The sequence below is a fragment of the Callithrix jacchus genome, chromosome 1 (genome assembly GCF_049354715.1).
Source record: "Callithrix jacchus isolate 240 chromosome 1, calJac240_pri, whole genome shotgun sequence".
In the NCBI taxonomy this organism is placed as follows: domain Eukaryota; kingdom Metazoa; phylum Chordata; class Mammalia; order Primates; family Cebidae; genus Callithrix; species Callithrix jacchus.
This window is the reverse complement of record NC_133502.1, coordinates 61,667,665-61,680,681: the sequence shown is the minus strand read 5'-3', so window position 1 is coordinate 61,680,681 and position 13,017 is coordinate 61,667,665. Positions and strand designations below refer to the sequence as shown.

General features: G+C 37.3%; 1 long non-coding RNA gene across 1 annotated transcript in view; it reads right to left on the bottom strand.

Moving 5' to 3' along the window:
* Positions 1–12,062, bottom strand: part of LOC128931509 (uncharacterized) — a 156,421-nt gene extending 144,359 nt beyond the window's left edge. Inside the window, exon 1 of the long non-coding RNA XR_008479903.2 lies at positions 12,004–12,062. This is a non-coding gene — a long non-coding RNA (uncharacterized LOC128931509). The remainder of the gene's footprint in view (positions 1–12,003) is intronic.
* Positions 12,063–13,017: the final 955 nt, after the last annotated feature.

Below are 13,017 nucleotides of genomic sequence, written 5' to 3'. Positions count from 1 at the left end.
ACAAGAGGGCCAATGAGAAAGTACAATCCTATTGATTATCTTCCAGTGGGGAGAAGAGAAACTATTTGGTGTGCTGTACTAATGAGGACAACGGCAAGCATATAGGATTCTGAAGTTCAGTGATTAGTTGTGGGGAACTGGAGAAGGTAGGTCTCATTAGAATGGTGAGAGTTGAGCAACAGATTAAAGGAAATAGTGAACATGCAGATGTTTGGAAGAAGAATGCTCAAGGCAGGCCGAATACACAGTATAAATATCCTAAGGCCAGGCTGGGCTGTCTTATTTGAGGAATATTTAAAAAGCTAGTTTGGCTATAGCAGATTGAGACAAGAGGTTTGTAGAGATGAGCAGAGTGAGATAATGGGGTCAGAACATGTAAGGTGCCACAGGCCACTGTAATGACCTTGCCTTTGCTGACAATAAAATGGGGTATATCAGGGGTTTGAGCAGCAGCATGAGGCTACGACTTATCTTTAGAGAAAACTGTTAGCCTTTAAGGGACAGGTTCTCTCTCTGTCATACACCCTAATCCTCACTCTTAATGATTAAATCAAGCATTCCTCCTGCCTCAGACACTAAAATTGCTGGGATTGCAGGTGCAAGCCATTGTGCCTGGCTTGTTTTTAGAATAGAAGAAAGTAAAAGCAGGAAACAAGTTTGGAGACTATCTCAGTCATCTATGTGTTGAAGCACCTGAGTAATTTTCCAAAACTTTCCTTAGTTTTTCTGGACATTCAGATTACATTTTTCTCAGTGTCCCTTGCAGTTCATGTGACCATGACATAAGAAAAGTATCATACCAAGGTTTTGTATGGTCTGTTTGCCATTAATCACTTTATCACTTTCTTCAGGTGCCAGTTGAATGGAGAGGATGCCAAGATGGAACGCTAAATACAAAAGATGTGGATTACTTAATGACTGTGTGGGGCTGATAATTTCACGTCCTCAAACTTGCCCTACCACCTATTAAAATTAAGACGAGTAAGAAAAAAAAGTTAACATTGAATTTACCCAGATTTGGGCTTTATGGTAGTATTAATCTAATGCATTGAAGTGGAGCCTGCAGAATACATGGAATTGGTATAATAATTAGGAGATAGGTGGCAAAGAACTGATATTAGACTGAGAAGCTTATGGTTTATGTTATGCAATCATAAAACATTTGGTAGAACTCAGATACTTGCAAGGTAAATACCTCCAAGTCTGTTACCCTGGAAATTATTAGAGAGAAATGATTAGAATTAGAAAAAGCCCAAGTGTTAGGTTATGTTGGCTGTGGCTGGCCTCTTTTAGCTAGTGCACTTCAAGAGATAAGTGCAAGAAATGGGTGGTTTCAGGAAGAAATCAGGGTGAGCATACACAGGGGATTTCAGATATCAAAGGCCTGACAGGGGTGGCAAACTTGTTGCTCTGGAGTGGAAAGAGATAAGATTAGAGATCAAAAGGAGTTTTGAGAGACAAACACCCACTAAGTTTCCTCAGTTGAGCCAAGATCCAACTTTGCAGCAAAGATCAAAGATGTTATCCCATAATGCCAGTTGTTCCAGATGAATTCAAGGTTTCAGACATCGAGTTGAGAAAGTGGAAGGCATGATGGGAGGGGGAGTGGTAAGAACAGAGAAAATAGATTTTAGAACTATGTCTGGCAAAGAACTTTGGGTAGTCACTAGTATTTGGAACTGATAGAAATTAATAAGAATGTGGAGCATTCTTTTTGGAGACAGTCTCATTCTGTTACCCAGGCTGCAGTGCAGTAGTGTGATCAAGGCTCACTGCAGCCTCAACCTACTGGGCTCAAGTGATCCTCCTGCCTCAGTCTCCAGAGTAGCTAGGACTTACAAGTGTGTGCCACTATGCCTAAGGAAAAAAATTGTAGAGATAGGGTCTCACACTATGTTATCCAAGCTGGTGTCTAACTCCTGGCCTTAGGAAATCTTCCTGCTTCTGCCTCCCAATGTGCTGAGATTCCAGGAATGAGCTACCATGCTGAAGAAACTATAAATCTAGACTAAAAAGGTCTTGAAACTGAATTTTTTTAATGACATCTAAACTTGCCCAGAAAAATATTCTTCAAATATTTTTATTTTCACTTAAACCTATGAAACAAACACTTTTAATATGTTAAGCCTAGTGTCCTCAAAAGTTCTTAGGTTAGACAACCAGTCAACTGTCCCATATAGTACCTAAGGGATCTTGTTGGAAGTGGAGAGATTTTACAAAGTGATTGTCATCATTACATCATTCACTTTCATCTCATTGTATGACTACCCATTGAAGTTTACAGTGACCATTTGAGTGGATTTATAAATTATATTTCATTTTAATAAATGCATCTTACAAAATGAGTGGCTAAAAATGCTTCTGCAAAGAAAATTCCTAATTGAAATACACAAGCATAAGAAACCAATAAGAAAATGGCAGAAGTACTTTAATATGAATTATTTGTAAGTCATTTCAAAATGAAATTTTACTGTCAGCTGATAATTCTAAATTTCAAAATTTAGGCCATTTATCAAGAATGCTTTTGAAAACATGGATTTTTACTATTGTTTCATCCGTGCCTGGTGTGCATATTAAACATTGAGACATTAGCTAATCATGGTAGTATATGCATGTAATCATGAATGTGTATTTTATAATGGACATTTTGGAAATTACAACTCTAAATAGCATGTAGAATGTTCATTTTTATTACTCTGGTGTTTGATTTATCCAGCTTATGAACCATCAGTTAACATTTAGTGTAGGTTTCATCGAAATATACCCAAAGTCAATCTCATAACTGCCAAATAAAAATTTCTTTTGGCCAAGTCATAAAATTTCCTGCAAATACCCCCTAAATTAATGCAATATCAAAAGAACTCCCAAAATTATGTACTGGCTGAAATGGAATAAAGTTGATTTGTTTTTGTGTTTGTCCTAGGCAGGAGGCTGCATCTTTTCCCATACATTCACAACTCCCCTGCTGAAGGAAATTGTCTTATTCAATAATGGTGCTAAGGTTGCTTCTACAGTCCTTATGGAAACTTGGAAGGGGGAAAATGCCTCAATTAGTGGATGTAGGAAAATTGTACACCTTGAAGTGGCACGTACATTCCACTCACATCCCATTGATTAGAATTCAACTCATGGTTTTACACACCATTGCAAAGCCGTTAAGGAATATAGCCTAGATAAGAACCTAGAAATAAAAGAAAATGACTTCCAATTAATAGTTGGCACCTTCTTCATAAAAACTTATTTTTGGCTTGTATAGATGAATATTAGTCACTGAGTATAGGAAGCTGGACCTGATCAAGAGGAGGAGCTACTGTGTAGATATTTCATGTCATGGATTGTATGCCTTCATTCAAGCAGAAAGACTGTTTGAAACTCAAGTCTCAAAGACGCAATTTGCCTATGCCAAGTCCATTGGGAAAACCCAGAAGAAGTGAGGTATCAAATATATAAATCTACGTATTTTGCTTTCATTTATCCTTAGAGATAAACTTGCTACCTTCCAGTGAGGTATAAAGGGAAATAATTTAATCTTGTAGTTACATCCGCATCACTAAATTTGAATCATCTTGCAGTGTAGAGAAACTGTTGAATTTCTCTAGCACTATACAGGATCTATGTCTTAAAACAATCTGAGTTAATGGGATCAGGTAAAGAATGTTTAACACCTTGCAGTCAACAAAGGTGTTTCATTCACAGTGCACATCTTTTGAATAATTTGCTTAGCAGTAAGAGAAAGAACATTTCTATTGAGTAATGCACATTACAATTTGCTTTTTCTTAAAGTTGACAACTATAGCAATGACAATTGCTGTGTCAATTAGAATTAAATGTTTTAAAATGGTAGAATCATCGACTATGACAAAGAATTGGCTAAATTAGTTTTGAAAAAGTACAATGTGGAATGTGAAAGTGTTCAAATCACCATTCAGTTTTTATCACTTTAAAAATGCTAACAAATTTTAATCAAGATCAAACCTGCATAATCTTTCTTGTAATTTTCTATTATAAAAATGACCCCATTATGAGAAAAAAATCTTAAAGGAACTCCATAAAACACCTTTGGATAGTCAGTTATTAATTACCACAGAGATATCTCCAATTATGAATATATATAAAAATTTCAGTGTCTTTTATTTCCTTGTAACTATAAGAACTTCAACCTCTTAACTGTATAAATGTTGGTTTATCAGGAGACATGTGGATGCACATGTATAAACATATCTGAATTAGGACTTTCTAAATTCTTAAATGATTTTAAAAGTCACTTGAAAACAGAACATGCAGTGTTAGTTTGCTGAGAATGGTTTCCAGCTTCATCCATGTCCCCACGAAGGACATGAACTCATCCTTTTTAATGGCTGCATAGTATTCCATGGTTTATTTGTACCACATTTTCTTTGTCAATTCTATCACTGATGGGCATTTGGGTTGGTTCCAAGTCTTCACTATTGTTAACAGTGCCACAATAAACATACATGTGCATGTATGTTTTTATAAACAATTTATAATCCTTTGGTTATATACCCAGTAATGGGATTGTTGAGTTAAATGTTATTTCTAGATCCTTGAGGAATTGCCACAGTCTTCCAAAATGGTTTAAATTAAACTCCCACCAATGGCGTAAAAGCATTCCCATTTCTCCACATCCTCTCCAGCATCTGTTGTCCCCTGATTTTTTAAGTGATTGCCATTCTAACTGGTGAGATGGTATCTCACTGTGGTTTTGATTTGGATTTCTCTAATGACCAGGGATGAGTTCTTCCATATATCTGTTGGCTGCCTAAATGCCTTTTGAAAAGTTTGTTCCTATCTTTAACCCACTTTTTGATAGAGTTAATTTTTTTGTAAATTTAAGATTGTTCTGACAACTGTAGAAATTGAATTAGAATGTGAAAACTTTGAAGTGGGATAGACAGTTTAAAAAAAAAAGCTGTAACATTCTATATAGTAATGGTGGCTTGGATCATTAGTACTAAAAGTGAAATATCAAGAAGTGGATGAATTTCAGGTATATTTGGAAGTAAAAACAAGATGCCCATGAATTAGATGTGGATGAAATAGAATTATCAAGGAATTCTTAGATTTGAATGTAAGCAAATGGTAGGAATTGAATCTAGGTCCTGACTTGGAGGAGACTAAGGTAGAAAGAGGTTTTTAAAAATAAACAGTATCATATTGGCCATATTATGTTTGAGACGTTTTATAACAATGAAGAGGAATATCTGATTAGATAACCTGAAATTTAGAAAAAAAAATATTTTGATATGCAAATTTGGACTCTATCAGCATATAAATATGCTATTCAAACCTTACATCTACATTAGATTCCTTACAGAGTCAGTGAAGCTACAGAAATGTCATGAACCAGCATGGAAACCTGTGACACATTAACATTTAGAAGAGAATAAGAGCTGCAAATGTAAGAGTCCGAAGGAGGCCAGTTAAGAGGAATTCATGGAAATCCACAAAGGAGAGTATTTCCAAGACAGAGTAGCTACCTGGGTTGAATGCATTCTAAGGCTGAGTAAGATAAGCATAAACTAGGATCCTTCATATTGCAAAAACTGGCATGATTTAATCTTTGTGGAATTATGCTAACAAGTGGGGGTAAAGGCCAAATGGATGTAGATTAACATTGTGGGTGGTTAACCATGGTAGTTGAGTGAAAATAGACTTTCTAAATACCTCTTTTGATAATTTTCATGTAGGACAGTAGCCAGAGAAAGGAATGCCATGTCCAGAGAGGGTTTCATTGAAGGTTCAAGATTGTTTGAATGCTGATGGAAATATATGATGGGAGAAGGAAACAAAGTTTGAAAAAGACAGAATATTCTAGTTGTAAATATTCTCTCTCTCAATTCCTCTGTGCTGCTTTTTGATGGAGGACAAACACACTGCAAACTATACTTCTCATTTGCCTGCTGCTTTCCTGTCAGGTTCTACAAGGTGAAGGCTCCAGAGGGAGCCTAGAAGTAGAAAAGAAATAAGAAATTGTGTTTGCGTGCTATTTCCTTCAGTGTCATTCCAGCATCCCCAGGTTCCAATTTGTAGCTTCTTGCCATACCGAGAACCAGACCCACTGCAACCCTCAGAGCTAGAAACTTTCTTGGAGCTCAAGGGCTGGGAAGCATCCCCTCCTCAGTGATCCAGTTTCCAGCTTCCCAGCGCTTTTCTTCCAGGTTCTAATAATCCCAACCTCTTTTGTTCTTAGACTCTAGAGAATCTACCTCCTCCTCTCATCTTTACCTGTATGTTTACTTTTGGTTTCTCAGTCCCTCCAACACCCATAACTGATTCACTGATATAAGTTTTCCATTCAAGTAGTTTTGAATTTTCTGCAGGGACAGGTTTTATGAAAATGGACACTTTTACAGTTTGGATAGGTCAGAAAATGGCTATAGCTGCAGGATGGCATACATGCAGCAAGGTCATCAGCTGAAAGCGAGAGAAAGGAAGATAGGGGGGCATTCAGAAATCTCAAATGAGAGAAGGGTTGGGTGGAAAAACATTTGGGAAAACCAAAAAGCTGCCAGCCAGTAGTCAGTAACCTCTAGGCTTTAAATAAGGTTTTTGTTAAAAAAAAAAAAAAAAAAAAACTAATCCACTCAGATTTTTCTTAAATGGTTTCACAGTCCATACTATGTTGGGGTCAAGCCTGGAGGGCCAGGCCATGAAAAGCTATAAGGAATTTTAAATATATACTGGAACCCCTAAGCCAGCCACATGATACACATGTGACTATTCCCAAATTTTACTCATAGTTCACTGCACTATGTTCTAATCAGCTTTTGTAACAGTACAGTAAGTCCTTAGTTAATGCCATCAATAGGTTCTTGGAAACCAAACCTTTAAGTAAAACAATATACAGCACGTCCTTGAGTAATTGTTCAGTTCACTGTTTGGTTACAATGGGAAGAAAAAAATTGATTCCATTATATGGCATTTTGCTTAAAGTCACAATTTCACAGAACCAATTAATGATGTTAAGTGAGGTCTTACTCTGTACTAGGCATCCACAAACAAAATCAATCTTCATTGGCATATATATTAGCCAGGTCATGCTGCAATAACAAAATCCCATAGGTTGGATGAGTTAAATGGAAACTTACTTTCTCACAGTCTGCAGGCTAAGACGCCAGGGGATTTTACTCTGGTGAGGGCTCTTCCTGACGGGCAGAAAGCTGCCACCTGACTGTGTCCTCATATGACCTTTCCTTGGTGCTTTTGTGCAGGGTAGGGATGGGGAAAGGGGATGAGAGATTGAGCTCCGTTGTCTCTTATAAGGACACCGATCCTGTAGTATCAGGGCCCGGCCCTTATTACCTTACTCATTTAACCTTATTTCCTTAGTGGCCCTATCCCTAAATACAGCGACACTAGGGTTTTAAGGTTTCAACATAAGAATTTACGGGTGATACATTTAGTCCAAACATGTAAGTTGGAACTTATTTACCAGTTCTTAAATAGGCAATTTTAAACTGAGAGGTGAATTATTTTTATAAGGATAACATTTACTACAGTACAGAATATGAATTAGATGAAAGGTTAAATAGAAACAAACCAGTTGGAAGGCAATAGTCAACAGCAAAAATTATGATGTCCCAAATTAAGATATCATAAAGACAAAAATCATTTTCCCAAACCCTGATTTTTTTTGAGACAACGTCTCACATTGACATCAAGATTGGAGTGCGGTGGTATAATCACGGCTCACTGCAGCCTCGACCTCCCAGGCTCGAGCAATCCTCCTCACAGCTTCCCAAAGTGCTGGGATTAAATATGTGAGGCCACCACACCCAGCCAATTCATTTTATAATTCATCACTGACTACTTACGAGGAAATAAACCATAAAGCAACAAATCTAGTTTGTAATTGTTTATATTTAGTGTTTTAGAAACAGAATCCCATTATGTTGCTCAGCAACTCCTAGGCTGAAGCTCAAGCGATCCTCTCACCTCAGCCTCAGGAGCAGATGGGACTAAAGATGCCACCATGCCCAGCAGCAAGTTCAGTTTTTGAAGTGGCATTCTTGCCAAAAGGAATAAATGAAGAGCTACTCCTATTACAGTGGATAGGAATAGAAATGGAATTTCTATGAAAGTTTAGAGTAATATATAATATCTCCAAAACTTTAAGGGAATATTTTTTGTCCCATGTCATGAGACTAGTATTTAATAGGACTGCACTTTGAAAGATTTAGAGGAAGTCTGATAGAGGATGTCGTCTTACATAATGGTCTTGATGTATAAATTTTACTCAAGTCCAAGGATCAACAGTCTTCAGCAAATAAAAGATTTATATGGCACATTAATGACAACAAAATTCCCATTGTCAGTAGGAACTCTGTTACACATACTAAAGTGTAGCATTTCATGGCAGTCATTCTCTGCCATGTATGTGGCTTGAAGCTACATGGGCTATAAAAATCTATGGGAACTGCTGTCACAGGGGACATATAAAATGCTTACAGTAATGTATAGTTTTGAGCACTATCTAAATGCCAGGCATTTCTCTAGTTATTTTTCATCTGCTTAATTCCTCTCCATTTGACAGATTGGAAAACGGTCATGAGGTGGTAAGTAACTTACACAAGACATACAGGAAGTAAGTGATAGAGCCAGGTTATCAGTACAGATAGTCATCTTCACAGGCTGCATGTAACTTCTATGTTAGACTGATTTTTAGTATTCATCACCTTCTCTTGAAAGGGAAGAAATATGAAGCTAGAAATGGGTGTAGAAATGAGGGAATCAGACTAAGGTTGGTTGAATGTAAAGCCTCTGAACAACCATGGCTTCTCTCACTGGAAAGCAAGGTATGGAAACAGCTCTTTTCTGCTGATATTGCTACAGAATTCCTTAGAAATATATGTTCCTGCTATATAAAATGAAACCTTCAGATATATTGATAAATTCAGACATATTTTGGTTTAGTGTGAATCATTTAATCTTATTGTAATTTCTAGATATGCAGCTTAAAGATTAATCCTCAGTTCATATTTCTACTCAATATGTTTAATATCCTACCATTGAAACACTTAAGTACCTGATATCGAACTCCTACCTTTTCAGGTATGCTCGGATTCTATTTTTTACCAAATACCTTGTCATTACCACGGCCCATTTAGGTTTATTCTTTCAACAACTTTGTCTCTATAGTAAGTTTAAGTTATCATATAGTTCAGTCTTCAGTGGGAAATGTCTTAGACTCTTTTCACAATTCTGGTTAAGCTAAGTCATCTACATGCTTAACATGAGTTTAGAGAGTAATCCACCTTGGAGATTACTCCTTAGTAAATTGAAAAGGCTCTATTTAAAATAACGTTTTTCATGGTACTCTTATACATATCTTGAGTCAGAAATTTTATTTTATATTTGGATACAATACTCACTGAATATTTACCTAGATGTTATTCATTAATTATGCAAATTTTGATAAATGCATTGATTTATGTTAGAATCAGAAGTAAGCATATTTTAATTTCTGATCCCTAGGGAAGTCAGCCTAATTCTGAAGAAATAGCATTTGTAAGCATCTGAGGGAAAAAGATGATCAGGTCAGTGTAGATGGAATTTGCCATTTTAAATTCAGCAATTCCATAGAGATATACAGAAGGCAAATATACGGTTTGTATTGAAATCACATTAGATTTAGATAGTGTTGGTTTCTCTATAGCTTCTCCAGGCTGGAGCATAACCTCTATGTATTTATATTATCAAACCCTTCAGTGCTGTTCTTGTCAGGGGCTGATTTGTTACTTTGAAATTCATCTAGAATTTCCTGCAACCAATCTTCTATCCCCACTCCAGATGCTTTTGTGTTTCAATGTGACATTTTCCTATCCAAATAGATCAGTTGTTTATAGAGGAAACATTACCTGTGTCTGATATTTCTAGCTGAGTTAGTAAGTATTTTATTGCCACATACCCTCTCTATCTTTAAAATGCAGCCATCACTTTAATTTCTGAGGAAGGGAAAGTCATAGTGCCTCTAACATATGTACCTGATTTTTATTAGGAAATGTAATTTTTACAAGTCCCAGCAGCGCAATTTCCGAAGTAAAATTATCCATAAGATTTCCTTAAATTTACAAATGCACCATGTTTATACTTGTTAGCATTCTGATTATTTATGTGAAGTACACATGTGTGCTCATGCATGCATGGGTACACACAAGTTCATGCACAGATCACTTATCAGCTAGTTTTTTAAAACCTAATTCTAGGTATTTTAACGAATTGCCCAGAAAAGAGCAAGTATAAATCATTTTTGTTGTTATCCTAGGACTTACTAGAAACAGCAAGACTTCCTGGCCCTACACTTCTGCTTTGCCCTCTTCCTTTCACTTGTCTTTGTTAATTACTGGGCATAGTTACCAAGTCTACAGGGCTTGTAGCTAATCAGGGAATTTTGTTGGTTTAGGTAAAAGCTTTTAGAATGTTAATGCATCACCTGAGGTGAGGGTGGAAGCATACTTTTGGCAGAAAATACTTCCAAAGAGAAAAGTCTGGAAAGAACACTCAGCTGAAACTTGGATTTTACCTCTCCAGGCAGCTCATATCCTCATTTCTCCCTATTTTGTTTATATACTTTTATTTGGTAAAATGAAAGTTACAAAGCCCTGAATTTAAAATTTGATTTACATCTGGATGCTCAAACGAACATTTCCCTCTTTAATTTTAGCCTCCCATCCTCCCAAAACCAATTATGTATCTTTTTGTTATAGTCTCCCTTTTGATGCTTTCATTTGGCAAAGTATTACATTCTAGACAGAAGTTTCCAATGCCCTTTTCACTGGAAGACCTTTACCTTGGCAGATGTCTCCCTAACCTAAATATTTGCTCATGATCTCTCCAAATGTTCAAACAATGCTGGGCAAAGTAAAGCACTTCTCAGCAATATTAATATTTCCTCTGGCCATTCTACGTTTATTGTAGCACCCATTTGATTAGGCACCAAAGGCATGATAGATTACAAATCCAGTTTGTGACAAGCCTTATTTCACGTTTAATTCATTCTCTCCTAAGGAGGAGGAATGTTTAATGTGAGCCCAGAAATACTACCACTCATTCAGTTAGCGGTTTTAAAAACTGCAGATTTTTAACTTTTCAGATTTTATGCAAGTTATGCCAGGGGCAGAAGAGCACTGCAGGGCCTGGTATATGGAGCTTACAGGATTCTGACACTTTTCGGTTTTGCAACTCTTCTAAAAGCAGAGTTTTGTAGTTTACACCATGCTGCACCTGTTGCTAATTCCCCCCCCCCCCCCCGCTGGTTTTCTTCCCATTGGGTTTACTATTCAGATTTGCAGGTAAAACACCATGACACTGAGGATCTTGCAGATAGCTGAACACACACGGAGCAGCACCCACCCACTGATCTCTTTAATTTGAGCTTTTGAAGAAGTTTTGACTTGGAAAGTTTCGCAACTGAGAAGTTATGAGTATTCCACAGCTTTTGCCTGTTTTGCAATTTAAGTAGACAACCAAACTTCCACTTTAAGGACAAACAGGCAGCCCGTTGCTTGTGGATTTCAGGGCAAGTTGGCATTTTAACTTCAGGAATATACTTCAGAAAAAAGGGATTTGGCTCTTGAAAAAGCTTGGCTTGAAAAAGCACAGATACAAGCTGTATCTCTTTCAAGGTGCTTGCCCCCCAGAGAGCCACAGTCTAGATAAAGTAGCTAGCATGGCATTTTGGGATTCTTTCTAGAATTGTTTCCTAAAGAGACAGAAAGGACGCTAAGAAAGCAGAGGAGTTTTCACGTCAGATCTGAAATAATTCCTGGATACGTACCTGTAGCCTATAAAGGCTGCCTTGATGCAGTAACGAGAACACTTGCTTAGAAGCTTTGTTCCTGAGTTATTCACTAGTAAAGAAAGAATACCACACATTTTGCGTGGCTGAAGAGAAACCCAAATTAAAAAAAAAAAAAGAAGTATTAATGCCCCCCCGGGGAAACAGACAAATACTATCACGAACACATTTATGTGGTTCCTTACCCTAGCCGTAGCTGACTGGGCCTCCAGTGAGCACCTGACCTAAAATCTTCCAGCCAGATGCTCACGGCTCTTGCCACCACACGTTAAGACCGAGTAGGCCGTGTGCCCCCTCAGAGGCCTCCTATTGGTCAAACCCCATGAATGACTGGCCTGTGACCAATCAGAGGCTGAAGTGGAGACCCAGCCTGCAGTAAATCAGAGGCTGAAAAGGCTTGTTATCTTGGGAGCGAGGACCAGGCTGCATGTGCTGCTCTCTTGCATATACTGCACCTGCTCTTCTTCAGCTTATGCAAACTGGCTGCACCTGCTGTTCTTTTGCTTATTCGAACTGGCTGCACCTGCTGTTCTCCTGCTCATGCCTCAACCCCTGATCATCCCAATTCCCTATTCTCCTATTTAGATTCCCCTTGAGATAATTAATTTAAATTTAAGCTTGGTCACACTAGACAACTTTCCAGTGTGCAATAGTTACAGGTGACTGTGAGTACCATATTGGGCAAGACAGATAATAGAACATTCCAATCTTTACAGAAACTTCTGTCAGACGTCAGTGGTTAATCTCTGTTTATTTGCCTGCAAGGTTTTTCATATTCCAAGTCAAAGAAAATTCTTTGAATCAGATAGTATCCATATATTGTAAGTAACAGATAACATAATTCAAACAAGCTTAGCAATTAAGGAGATACACTTTTGAAACTGAAAGGCTTCAGAGTTCTTTTGACTCAACTGCATAATAGAATTGTTAAGAATATATTCTTTGCTTATTTGTTTTCCGATTCTGATTTGTGAAAACGTTGGTCTAATGGCTGTCTTTTCAACTTTGTCATAAGACGGTTGCCTGTGGCTCACAGGAATTCATAGTTCCACAAATCTAATCAAATCACCTATTTTCAGAAGATAAAATAAGTGTTGTTTCTCTGAATGTAAACACAAACTTTTCATAAAATTCATCAGCCCAAATTTCATCACTTTCTCAGTCTCCAAACAAATCTATGGTCAAAGAGTAAGGCCACG